Source organism: Carcharhinus amblyrhynchos, unplaced genomic scaffold (assembly GCF_965287045.1).
Source record: "Carcharhinus amblyrhynchos unplaced genomic scaffold, sCarAmb.v2.hapA scaffold_37, whole genome shotgun sequence".
In the NCBI taxonomy this organism is placed as follows: domain Eukaryota; kingdom Metazoa; phylum Chordata; class Chondrichthyes; order Carcharhiniformes; family Carcharhinidae; genus Carcharhinus; species Carcharhinus amblyrhynchos.
Window position 1 is genome coordinate 3,270,898 of NW_027649778.1, and position 13,939 is coordinate 3,284,836.

The 13,939-nt window shown below is 47.4% G+C and overlaps 1 long non-coding RNA gene across 1 annotated transcript in view; it reads left to right on the forward strand.

Annotated features, from left to right (window-relative positions):
• The window catches only part of LOC145362194 (uncharacterized), a 36,232-nt gene extending 35,891 nt beyond the window's left edge, over nucleotides 1-341 (forward strand). Inside the window, exon 3 of the long non-coding RNA XR_013889952.1 lies at nucleotides 274-341. This is a non-coding gene — a long non-coding RNA (uncharacterized LOC145362194). The remainder of the gene's footprint in view (nucleotides 1-273) is intronic.
• The last annotated feature ends 13,598 nt before the right edge of the window (nucleotides 342-13,939 follow it).

A 13,939-nucleotide genomic window follows, 5' to 3' on the forward strand; every position in this document is an offset into this window, starting at 1 on the left:
TACACTCTGCACTCTCTCCTTTCCTCCTCTATGAACGGTATGCTTTGTCTATATAGCACGCAAGAAACAATACTTTTCACTATGTTAATACATGTGACAATAATAGATCAAATCAAATATAACATACAAGAATTAAAAACACTGTTACAACAGATGTATATCTCTGATCAATTGCCTTAACACAAAACAATAATAAGCATTGATATGATTTTATATATTAAGTAATTCAATCAATGTGATGTTCAAGGGTGTTTCTATAACTGTTGTATGCAGAACTCCCACCTTCTTCCTGTCAGCTGGAACTCAATGCATAACATCCTCGCATCTGGAGAAACAAGGTGGTAAGTACAAACTGAATACATGATCCAGGCTGATCTTCTCAGTGCAGTGCTGAGGGAGTGCCGCACTGTCGGAGGGTCAGTGCTGAGGGAGTGCCGCACTGTCGGAGGGTCAGTGCTGAGGGAGTGCCGCGCTGTCGGAGGGTCAGTGCTGAGGGAGTGCCGCGCTGTCGGAGGGTCAGTGCTGAGGGAGTGCCGCGCTGTCGGAGGGTCAGTGCTGAGGGAGTGCCGCGCTGTCGGAGGGTCAGTGCTGAGGGAGTGCCGCGCTGTCGGAGGGTCAGTGCTGAGGGAGTGCCGCGCTGTCGGAGGGTCAGTGCTGAGGGAGTGCCGCGCTGTCGGAGGGTCAGTGCTGAGGGAGTGCCGCGCTGTCGGAGGGTCAGTGCTGAGGGAGTGCCGCGCTGTCGGAGGGTCAGTGCTGAGGGAGTGCCGCGCTGTCGGAGGGTCAGTGCTGAGGGAGTGCCGCGCTGTCGGAGGGTCAGTGCTGAGGGAGTGCCGCGCTGTCGGAGGGTCAGTGCTGAGGGAGTGCCGCGCTGTCGGAGGGTCAGTGCTGAGGGAGTGCCGCACTTTTGTCCATCAGATGACTGCTTGAGTCCCATGCCCTTAACACGTGGGGAAGAATAATGACACTGCCTACACTTCCCACTGCCTCGGCAAAGCAGCCAGCATAATTAAAGATCCCCTGGACATTTTCCCGGACATAATTAAGGATCCCCCCCCACGCACCCCAGACATTCTCTCTTCCACCTTCTTCCGTCAGGAAAAAGATACAAAAGTCTGAGGTCACCCCCCACGCACCCCAGACATTCTCTCTTCCACCTTCTTCCGTCAGGAAAAAGATACAAAAGTCTGAGGTCACGTACCAACCGACTCAAGAACAGCTTTTTCCCTGCTGCTGTCAGACTTCCGAATGAACCTACCTTGCATTAAGTTGATCTTTCTCTACACTCTAGCTATGACTGTAACACTACATTCTGCACTCTCTCCTTTCCTTCTCAATGAACGGTATGCTTTGTCTCTATAGCGCGCAAGAAACAATACTTTTCACGATGTTAATACATGTGACAATAATAAATCAAATGTAACATACAAGAATTAAAAACACTGTTACCACAGATGTATATCTCTGAACATAAGAACATAATAAGAACATAAGAAATAGGAGCAGGAGTAGGCCATCTAGCCCTTCGAGCCTGCCCCGCCATTCAATAAGATCATGGCTGATCTGAAGTGACTCAGTTCCACTTTTCCGCTTTCTCCCCATAACCCTTAATTCCCTTGTCTATCAAAAACCTATCTACCCGTGACTTAAATATATTTAGCGAGGTAGCCTCCACCATTTCAACGGGCAGAGAATTCCAGAGATTCACCACCCTTTGAGTGAAGAAGTTCCTCCTCAACTCCGTTCTAAACTGCAGCCCCCCCCCCTTATCTTGAGGCTGTGCCCTCTTGTCCTGCTATCCTTTCTGAGCGGGAAGAATCTCCTTACCTCTACCCTATCCCTCCCCTTCATTATCTTATATGTCTCTATAAGATCCCCCCTCATCCTTCTAAACTCCAACGAGTACAGACCTAGTCTATTTAGTCTCTCTTCATAGTCCAACCCCCTCATCTCCGGTGTCAGCCTAGTGAACCTCCTCTGCACTCCCTCCAAGGCCAAAATATCCTTGCGCAAGTGCGGCGACCAAAACTGCACATGGTACTCCAGCTGCGGCCTCACCAGTGCCCTGTACAGTCGCAGCAAGACCTCTCTGCTTTTATATTCTATCCTCCTCACTATAAAGGCCAACATCCCATTCGCCTTCTTGATCACCTGCTGCACCTGCGACTCATGCAAAAGGACCCCCAGGTCCCTCTGCACTGTAGCATGCTGCAGCTTGATCTCTGATCAGTTGCCTTAACACAAAACAATAATAAGCATTGATATGATCTAATATATTAAGTAATTCAATCAATGTGATGTTCACGGGTGTTTCTATAACTGTTGTTTGCAGAACTCCCACCTTCTTCCTGTCAGCTGGAACTCAATGCATAACATCCTCACATCTTGAGAAAGAAGGTGGTAAGTACAAACTGAATACATGATCCAGGCTGATCCTCTCAATGCAGTGCTGAGGGAGTGCCGCCCTGTCAGAGGGTCAGTGCTGAGGGAGTGCCGCCCTGTCAGAGGGTCAGTGCTGAGGGAGTGCCGCCCTGTCAGAGGGTCAGTGCTGAGGGAGTGCCGCCCTGTCAGAGGGTCAGTGCTGAGGGAGTGCCGCCCTGTCAGAGGGTCAGTGCTGAGGGAGTGCCGCCCTGTCAGAGGGTCAGTGCTGAGGGAGTGCCGCCCTGTCAGAGGGTCAGTGCTGAGGGAGTGCCGCACTTTTGCCCATCAGATGACTGCTTGAGTCCCATGCCCTTAACACGTGGGGAAGAATAATGACACTGCCTACACTTCCCGCTGCCTCGGCAAAGCAGCCGGCATAATTAAAGATCCCCCGGACATTTTCCCGGACATAATTAAGGAACCCCCCCCCCCACGCACCCTCGACAATCTCCCTTCCACCTTCTTCCGTCGGGAAAAAAATACAGAAGTCTGAGGTCACGTACCAACCAACCCAAGAACAGTTTCTTCCCTGCTGCTGTCAGACTTTCGAATGAACCTACCTTGCATTAAGTTGCTCTTTCTCTACACTCTAGCTATGACTATAACACTACACTCTGCACTCTCTCCTCAGTCTCACTCCCTCAGCACTGACCATCTGACAGTGCAGTACTCCCTCAGCACTGCATTGAGAGGGTCAGCCTGGATCATGTACTCAGTTTGTACTTACCACCTTCTTTCTCAAGATGCGAGGATGTTATGCATTGAGTTATATGGCATTAAACTGCTATATAAGGACACACCCTGTGATGGCACAGTAGCACAGTGGTTAGCATTGCTGCCTCACAGCGCCAGGGACATGGGTTTAATTCCACCCTTGGGTGACTGTTCTCCCACGTTCTGCACGCTCTCCCCGTGTCTGCGTGGGTTTCCTCCAGTTGCTCCGGTTTCTTCCCACACTCCGAAAGATGTGCTGGTTAGATGGATTGGTTATGATAATTTGCCCCTTAGTGCCCCAAGATGTGTAGGTTAGGGGTATTAGCAGGGTAAATATGTGGGTTGTGGTATATTTTTTGTTTATTCATTTGTGGGACATGGGCGTCGCTGGCTGGACCAGCATTTATTGCCCTTCCTTAGTAGCTCAAGGGCAGTTGAGAGTCAACCACATTGCTGTGGCTCTGGAGTCACATGTTGGCCAGACCGGGTAAGGACGGCAGATTTCCTTCCCTAAAGGACATTAGTGAACCAGATGGGTTTTTCCAACAATCGACAATGGTTTCATGGTCATCAGTACATAGAACATAGAACACTACAGCACAAACAGGCCTTTCAGCCCTCAAGTTGCGCCGATCATATCCCTACCTACCAGGCCTATCTATAACCCTCAATCCCATTGAATCCCATGTACCATGTAGGTTCTTAATTCCAGATACTTCTTATTGAATACAAATTCCACCATTTGCTGTGGCGGGATTCGAACCTGGGTCCTCAAAGTATGGCCCTGAGTCTTTGGATTAATCATCCACTGCCAATATTGCTACGCTAACATCTCCCCATTCCTCATACTGTTGTTTGTGCAAGTTTGCAGTACATATTTGGCTGTCACATTCCTTACATTACAACAATGGACACTATTTCAGAAGCTCATTTATTGCCTGTGAGGGGAGGCAGCAGTGCAGTGGTATTGTCAGAGACTAATAAACTGGAGACCCAGGTTTGAATCCTGCCACGGTTGATGGTGAAACTTGAATTCAATTTATTAAAAAAAATGGAATTTAAAAAAAGTCTAATGATGGCCTTGTAACCATTATTAAAAGCCCACCTGGTTCACTGATACTCCTTTACGGAACAGGGTCCAAATCTACCACGGCAAATGAGGAAATTTGAATTCAGTAAAAATCTGGTATAAAAAGTTTGACAAATTGTCGTAAAAAATCTGTCTTGTTCACAATGTCCTTTAGGAAAGGAAATCTGCCATAAAAACAGAAAATTCTGGAAAATCTCAGCAGGTATTTGATTTATTATTGTCACATGTATTAACATGCAGTGAAAAGTATTGTTTCTTGCGTGCTATACAGACAAAGCATACCGTTCATAGAGAAGGAAAGGAGAGAGTGCAGAATGTAGTGTTACAGTCATAGCTGGGGTGTAGAGAAAGATCAACTTAGTGCGAGGTAGGTCCATTCAAAAGTCTGACGGCAGCAGGGAAGAAGCTGTTCTTGAGTCGGTTGGTACGTGACCTCAGACTTTTGTATCTTTTTCCCGAAGGAGGAAAGTGGAAGAGAGAATGTCCGGGGTGTGAGGGGTCCTTGATTATGCTGGCTGCTTTTCCGAGGCAGCGGGAAGTGTAGACAGAGTCAATGGATGGGAGCTGGTTTGCGTGATGGATTGGACTACATTCATGACCCTTTGTAGTTCCTTGTGGTCTTGGGCAGAGCAGGAGCCCAAACCAAACTGTGACACAACCAGAAAGGATGCTTTCTATGGTGCATCTGTAAAAGTTGGTGAGAGCCGTAGCTGACATGCCAAATTTCCTTAGTCTTCTGAGAAAGTAGAGGCGTTGGTGGGGTTTTCTTGTCATGACATGAGGGGACCAGGACAGGTTGTTGGTGATCACATCCCTTATGATCACATCCCTTATGTTACAACAGTGGACACCATTTCAGAAGCTCATTTATCACCTGTGAAGAGAGGCAGTGGTGAAGTGATATTGTCACAGGACTAATAAACCAGAGGTCCAGGGCTATCCCACCACGGTAGATGGTGCAATTTGAGGTCAACTGAAAAAAAAGATGGAACTTTTAAAAAAAAGTCTAATGATGACCTTGCAACCATTGTAAAAACACACCTGGTTCACTAATGCTCCTTTAGGGATCCAGGTTCAAATCCTACCAAATGGTGAAATTTGAATTCAATAAAAATCTGGAATTAAAAGTCAAATGATAACCAAGAATTGATTTTCGTAAAAAATCTATCCGGTTCCCGAATGTCCTTTAGGGAAGGAAATCTGCCATTAAAAACAGAAAATGCTGGAAAACCTCAGCAGGTCTGACAGCATCTGTGGGGAGAGAATAGAGCCAATGTTTCGAGTCTGGACCCTTCGTCAGAGGTAAGAACTCTTTTTTCTCTTAGCTCTGATGAAGGGTCATCCAGTTTCAAATTTTGAAAAGTGCTATTGAAATGTAAGCCTGATTCTCAGTCTCCCAGCCCTCGCCAGAAACATCTGTTCACCATTTGCTGTCACCTCATAACCACATGCGGAAATCAGAAAAGGCTCTGTGTGGGAGCAGTGGGCGGCAGCCCTTTTAAAGCAGCATCCCATGGGGATAACATGACTCAATCTCCCAGATGCTTCTTGAATCTGATGTCGAATCCACACTGGCTGAGGAGACCGTTACTCAGACGGAGGCCACCCGGCCCACCGGGTCAATGCTGGTCCTGAACGAGCTATGGCTTTGGGTTCGAATCCCACCACGGGCAGATATGAATTCCACAAAAATCTGGAATTAGAAGTTTAATCGTGGCCATGAAAATAAACCTTTTTGTTGTTCAAATATAAAACCCCATGTTTCACTAATGCCCTTTAGTGAAGGAAATCTGCCGTCCTTATCTGATCTGGTCTGCAAGGGCAAAAGTGTGCCACTGCCGCCTCACAGCGCCAGGGACCCAGGTTCATTTCCCGCCTGGGTCACTGTGTGTGCGGAATCTGCACATTCTCCCCATCTCTGCGTGGGTTTCCTCCGGATGCTGCAGTTTCTACCCACAGACCGAAAGATGTGCTGGTTAGGTGCATTGGCTGTGCTAAATTCTCCCTTAGTGTACCCGAACAGGCACCGGAGTATGACAACTACAGGATTTCACAGTAACTGCACATCATTGCAGTGTTAATGTAAGCCTACTTATGATACTAATAAATAAACTTTAAAACTTCATGTGACTCCAGACCCGCAGCAAAGTTGTTGACTCTTAACTGCCCTCTGAAATGGTCTAGTCAGCCACTCAGTTAAAGGGCTATTTGAGAGTTTTTTAATTCATTCTTGGGACACGGGCATCAGTAGCTGGCCAGCATTTATTGCCCACCCCTAGTTGTCTATGGGCAGTTCAGAGTCAACCACATTGCTGTGGCTCTGGAGTCACATTTAGGCCAGACCAGGGTAAGGACGATAGATTTCCTTCCATAAAGGACATTAGTGAACCAGATGGGATTTTCCAACAATCGTTTCATGGTCATCAGTAGATTCCTAATTCCAGATTTTTTTTTATTGAATTTAGATTCCACCATCTGCCGTGGCGGGATTTGAACCCAGGGTCCCCAGAACATTAGCTGAGTTTCTGATTAATCCCACTAGGCGGTCACCTCCCCTATGGGCAATAAGTGCTGGCCTAGGCTTGTGTGTGCGTTTTGAATCTTGAGTACAAAGGAGATATTCTCAATCAGTGCGACAATGAGGTTTAGGGAGGCCTAGAGACTAGGGCCCAAGCAGCTGGAGGCACCAACGTGAATCAAATAGAATCAATGCCAAGATTTGGTTTAGAGTCTTTTTGGGGTGCCTTTCGTGACCACAGGATGTCCCAAGGTGGGTTACAGTTGATGAAGTACTTATAAAGCGTAGCCAGTGTTGTAATAGGGGAACACAGCAGCCTATCCTCACTCAGCAAGATCTACCCAAACAGCAAAATGATCATGTCCAAATAATCCGTTTTGTTAAGTAGTTTCAGAGATAATGAATGATGTGTGGGTTAGATGGAATGGTCATGCTAAATTGCTCCTACGTGTCCAAAGATGTGTAAGTTAGATGGATTGGCCAGTCTAAATTGCCCCACAGTGTCCAAAGATGGGCAGGTTAGGTGGATTGGCCGTGCTAAATTACTCCTACATGTCCAAAAATGTTTAGGTTAAATGGATTGGCCATGCTAAATTGCCCCTGAGTGTCCAAAGATGCGTGGGTTAGGTGGATTGGTTATGCTTAATTGCTCCTTAGTGTCCAAAGATGTGTAGGTTAGATGGATAGGCCATGCTAAATTGCCCCTTAGTGTCCAAAGATGTGTAGGTTAGATGGATTGGCCATGCTAAATTGCCACTTAGCATCCAAAGATGCGTGGATTAGGTGGATTGACCATGCTAAATTGCCCCGTGTCCAAAGATGTGCGGGTTCAGGGGATTGGTAGGGTAAATATGTGGGATTGGGAGGATGGGGCTTTTTTAAAATTCATTCATGGGATGTGGGTGTCGCTGGCTGGACAGAATTTATTGCCCATCCCTGAGGGCAGTTGAGAGTCAACCACATTGCTGTGGGTCTGGACTTGCATGTAGGCCAGACCAGGGAAGGATGGCAGATTTCCTTCTCTAAAGGACTTTAGTGAACCGGGTCAGTTTTTCCAACAATCAACAGTGGTTTCATGGTCATCAGTGGATCCTTAATTCCAGATTTTTATTGAATTCAAATTCCACCATCTCCCGTGGTGGGATTCGAACTCAGGTCCCCAGAGCATGACTCGGGGTCTCTGGATTACAAGTACACCAGTGCCTCCCCCTGAGGTAAAGTACTCCATCAGGGAGTCGGTGCAGACTTGATGGGCCAAATGGCCTCCTTCAGCAATGTAGGGATTCTATGATAAATATTTTCCAGGAGACTGGAGCGAGCTACTTGCTTTTCTTCACAATAACGGTCCAGGGATCGTTGGCATCCACCTGAGAGGGTTGAGGATGGTCGGCAGGAATGTGAGGTTGAGGCTACACTATAACAGCCATGATGTAATTGAATGGCAGAGAACATTGGAGGGGCCAATTGGCTTCCTCCTATTCGTCATTTGCATGTTTATGTAACCTTTTTGATTTGATTTATTATTGTCACATGTATTGGGGTACAGTGAAAAGTATTGTTTCTATTGCACTATACAGACAAAGCATACCATTCATAGAGAAGGAAAGGAGAGAGTGCAGAATGTAGTGTTACGGTCATAGCTAGGGTGTAGAGAAAGATCAACTTAATGCAAGAAGGCCCATTCAAAAGTCTGACAGCAGCAAGAAAGAAGCTGTTCTTGAGTTAGTTGGTACATGACCTCAAAATTTTTGTATCTTTTTCCCTGATGGGAGAAGATGGAAGAGAGAATGTCCGGGGTGCGTGGAGCCCTTAATTATGCTGGCTGCTTTACTGAGGCAACAGGAAGTGTAGATGCAGTCAATGGATGGGAGGCTGGTTTGCGTGATGGACCGGGCTTTGTTCACAACCCTACATTGATCTTTCTCTACACCCTCGCTATGACTGTAACACTACATTCTGCACTCTCTCCATTCCCTTCTCTATGAACGGTATGCTTTGCCTGTATAGCGCACAAGAAACAATACTTTTCACTGTATGCTAATACGTGTGACAATAATAAATCAAATCAAATCAAATTTTTTGCGGCCTAGGGCAGAGCAGGAGCCATACCGAGGTGTGATATATCCAGAAAGAACGCTTTCTGTGGTACATGAGGAAAGGTTGATGAGAGTCGTAGCGGGCTTGCCAGATTTTCTTCACCTCCTGAGAAAGTAGAAGCGTGGGTGGGCTTTCTTAACCTGAGTTCAACATCTCATCTGAAAGATGGTACCTCACTCGGTCCTCTCAGAAGAGCAGGAGGGCGATTACTCATTGACTCAGCTGCAATTTCTTGTGTGACTCCAGGAAACTCCACCCTCCTAGTTCAGCTCCAGACCTCCCAGGGTCAAGAGAAGGTCCTTATGTTTGGAGGAGCAACTGAAGTTCAATCTCTCCTGGGATTGGATAAAATTTTAAACATATTTGCCCTCTTACGTGAATGTAAAAGATCCCACAACACACTTCGAAGGGCCGGATAGTTTCCCAGGGTGCCAGCTGCTTTAATCCCTCAACAACATTGAGAAGCAGATAACTCAATCAGTTTAATATTGTTTTTTGAGAGAGCTTGTTGTGTGTAAATTGGTTGCTGCAATTCTGTCATTGTTACAATAACTGTTACTCAAAGTGATTATTGCCAGGAAAACACTTTGAGATAATCTGTTGTCATAAATCAGCTTTACCAGGCTGATTCCGGGGATGGCGGGACTGATGCATGAGGAGAGATTGACCAGGTTAGGATTGTTATTGCTGGAGTTCAGATGAATGAGGGGGGATCTCATAGAGACTTATAAAATTCTAACAGGACTAGACAAGGGACGATGTTCCTGATGATGGGGGGAGTCCAGAACCAGGGGGTCACAGTCTGAGGATTGGGGGTAGACCATTTAGGACAGAGGTGAGGAGACATTTCTTCACCTGGTGAGCCTGTGGAATTCATTCCCACAGGAAGTAGTTGATGCCAAAACATTGAAAGCATTCAAGAGGCGGCTGGATATAGCACTTGGGGTGAACGGGATCAAAGGTTATGGGAAGAAAGCAGGATCAGGCTATTGAATTGGATGATCAGCCATAATCATAATGAATGGTGAAGCAGGCTCAAAGGGCCAAATGGCCTCCTCCTGCTCCTATCTTCTATATTTCTGTGAAAAGTGCAATAGAAATCTTTCTTTCCCTATCAGCATCCGCAAGCGCTGTGATGAGTTAACGACACCTAGCGCAGATCAGATCATGCAAGCTCCTAGTGGCAAGGAAGGTTGATGATAATCTAGGGTGAGTCAGGTATTAAATCACTCAATCCGTTGGGGAATTCCACAGTTTTATTTAGCTTCTTATTCACTTCTTCCAAATCCAGCCTCTCAGGCACCTCTGAAATCCGTCACATCCCCATGGGTGACACAGTGGTTAGCACGGCTATCTCATGGCGCCAGGGAAGCCGTTTAGGATGTTTTCCAGCTATGAAGGCACTATGTAAATGCATCTTGTTGTTGCACGAGCTTAGAATTCCATCATATTTACAGCAAAAAACCAGGCCATTCAGCCCATTTAAACAACAGCAGGTCTTATGCTCCATACAAGCCTCCTCTCGCTAGATTTATAGAGTCATGGGGGATAGTTTTCCTGTCCCGCCTGCCACGGGAATCATAGCTGGCGGAACATGCGAATGTTCATTGACCTCGAGTGGGACGTCCCCATTTTTGGGGCGACATGGCTGAAAATCCCTCCCATAGAGGCCCTTCAGCCCATCATGTCCATACCAGCCATCAACCACTTAGCTATTCTAACCCCATTTTCCAGCACTTGGTCTGTAGCTTTGTATGCTGTAACGGTTCAAGGTCTCATCTAAATACTTCTTAAATGTTGTGAGGGGGTTCCCACCTCCACAAAAGTTTCAGGCAGTGAGTTCCAGATTCCCCCACCAACCTCTGGGTAATAAAGTTTTTCCTCAAATTTTGGAGCGAGCCCCACATTCTCCCCACTCCCCCGTGGGAGCGAGCCCCACATTCTCCCCACTCCCCCGTGGGAGCGAGCCCCACATTCTCCCCACTCCCCCGTGGGAGCGAGCCCCACATTCTCCCCACTCCCCCGTGGGAGCGAGCCCCACATTCTCCCCACTCCCCCGTGGGAGCGAGCCCCACATTCTCCCCACTCCCCCGTGGGAGCGAGCCCCACATTCTCCCCACTCCCCCGTGGGAGCGAGCCCCACATTCTCCCCACTCCCCCGTGGGAGCGAGCCCCACATTCTCCCCACTCCCCCGTGGGAGCGAGCCCCACATTCTCCCCACTCCCCCGTGGGAGCGAGCCCCACATTCTCCCCACTCCCCCGTGGGAGCGAGCCCCACATTCTCCCCACTCCCCCGTGGGAGCGAGCCCCACATTCTCCCCACTCCCCCGTGGGAGCGAGCCCCACATTCTCCCCACTCCCTGGATAAAGAGCTTTCTCCTGTTAGATTTACTGGCGACACTCACATTTATTACCCCCTGCCCCAGCCACCCCTAGTGCCGCCTGCCCCAGAGGCAGGACCATCCTTCCCTTGCCCCTTGTTGTGTCCTTTCTTGGGATATGGAGCCAGGGATGGCGGCGGGAAGGGGGGGGGATGATGTGGGAGAGCAGTTGTGAGTCGCTCTGAGTATTATTTACTCGCTGGGATCCAGCTTCGCTTTTTCTTTCGAACCCTGGGGACACCTGGACGTCACGAGGCTACAACAGCAACGAGCTTCCGTGGCGTGGGTTCTGATGCTTGATAATTTTGGGCTGGGAGCCGTTATACCATTTCCTGCGAATCGGGGTTAAGCAACGTGGCTGACCTGTGAGCCCTGTGATGGCCGTGGATTCCTCCTCAAAAGGGGTGAGTCACAGGAAGTGAGCTCATTCCTGCGGTTTGCCTTGGTGTGGTGGGGAATTATATGATCTCACAGCAGAAGAGAAAGTATTTCATTTTGCAAAAAAAAAATACACAAATGCCTACAAAAATTCACCATTTCTTATTTGGGATGGTATGTAACAGATGTTTCCCCTCTGAGATATAAATAAACGGCAAATTATACTAAATAACTGACCGTAAGTACTGCCTTTTCCACAACCAAGTGAATTAATTTTCACGCCAACTTTTGTCATGTTAGTACATCACCATCACCCAGGCTGAAACCTTGTAAACAGGAAACGAATGGCAAATTACCTCATCCTATTGTTTGAGGGAGGAATGTGGATCATGACACTGGGAGGACAGACCAGCACTCAGATGTAGTGTTGAGAAAATTTAACATCAACCTGGAACGGGCATTCAAAGCCTGTGATTTCACATTGCATCAAAAAATACAGCGCCTCCAACCCCGTAGCACTCTCCCAGAGCTGCCCGCCAATGCCTGTACTTTCTCAGAAGACTAAGGAAATTTGGCATGTCTGCTACAACTCTCTCCAACTTTTACAGATGCACCATAGAAAGCATTCTTTCTGGTTGTATCACAGCTTGGTATGGGCTCCTGCTCTGCCCAAGACTGCAAGGAACTACAAAAGGTCGTGAATGTAGCCCAATCCATCACGCAAACCAGCCTCCCATCCACTGACTCTGTCTACACTTCCTCGGCAAAGCAGCCAACATAATTAAGGACCCCATGCACCCCGGACATTCTCTCTCAGCTATTCACCATTTATATAGATGATCTGGAGGAGGGAACCGAGTGTAGGGTGTTGAAATTTGCTGATGACACCAAGATTGGTGGAACGGCAAATTGTGCGGAGGGTGTGGAGAGTCTGCAGAAGGATCTAGATAGGCTGGGTGAATGGGCCAGGAACTGGCAAATGGAATTTAATGTTGGCAAATGTGAGGTTGTCCACTTTGGTAGGAATAATGGTAGGAAGGACTATTACTTACGTGGCGAAAAACTGCAGCATGCGACGGTGCAGAGGGACCTTGGGGTCCTTGTGCATGAGTCGCAAAAACCCAGCCTACAGGTGCAGCAGGCGGTCAGGAAGGCGAATGGGATGCTGGCCTTCATAGCGAGGGGGATTGAATATAAAAGTAGGGAGGTCTTGCTGCAGCTGTATAGGGTACTGGTGAGGCCGCAGCTGGAGTACTGTGTGCAGTTTTGGTCGCCGCACTTACGCAAGGATATTTTGGCCTTGGAGGGAGTGCAGAGGAGGTTTACTAGGCTGATACCGGAGTTGAGGGGGTTGAACTATGAGGAGAGGCTGAATAAACTAGGCTTGTACTCGTTAGAGTTTAGAAGAATGAGGGGAGATCTCATTGAGACGTATAAGATGTTGAATGGGATGGATAGGATAGAGGTGGAGAGGCTCTTCCCGCTCAGAAAGGACAGTAGGACTAGAGGGCACAGCCTCAGGATAAAGGGGGGGCAGTTTAGAACGGAGTTGAGGAGGAACTTCTACACTCAAAGGGTGGTGAATCTCTGAAATTCTCTGCCTGTTGAAGTGGTGGAGGCTGCCTCGCTCAATATTTTTAAGACACGGGTTGATAGGTTTTTGATAGGCAAGGGGATTAAGGGTTATGGGGAGAGGGCGGGAATGTGGAACTGAGCCACGACATATCAGCCATGATCTTATTGAATGGCGGGGCAGGCTCGAGGGGCTAGATGGCCTACTCCTGCTCCTATTTCTTATGTTCTTATGTTCCACCTTCTTCCTTCATGAAAAAGATACAAAAGTCCAAGGTCACGTACCAACCAACTCAAGGACAGCTTCTTCCCTGCTGCTGTCAGACTTTTGAATGGACTTACCTTGCATTGATCTTTTCTACACCCTAGCTATGACTGTAACACTACATTCTGCACTCTCTTCTTTCCTTCTCTATGAACAGTATACTCTGTCTGTATAGTGTGCAAGAAATAATATTTTTCACTGCATTTAGTTCAATTTGATTTGATTTATTATTGTCAGATGTATTAGCATACAGTGAAAAGTATTGTTTCTTGTGCACTATACAGACAAAGCATACCGTACATAGAGAAGGAAAGGAGAGGGTGGAGAATGTAGTGTTACAGGCGTAGCTCGGGTGTAGCGAAAAATCAACTTAGTGCAAGATAGGTCCATTCGAAAGTCTGGCAATACAGGGAAGAAGCTGTTCTTAAGTCAGTTATAAGACCTTAAGACATAGGAGCAGAATTAGGCCACTCGGCCAATCAAGTCTGCTCCTCTGTTCAATCAT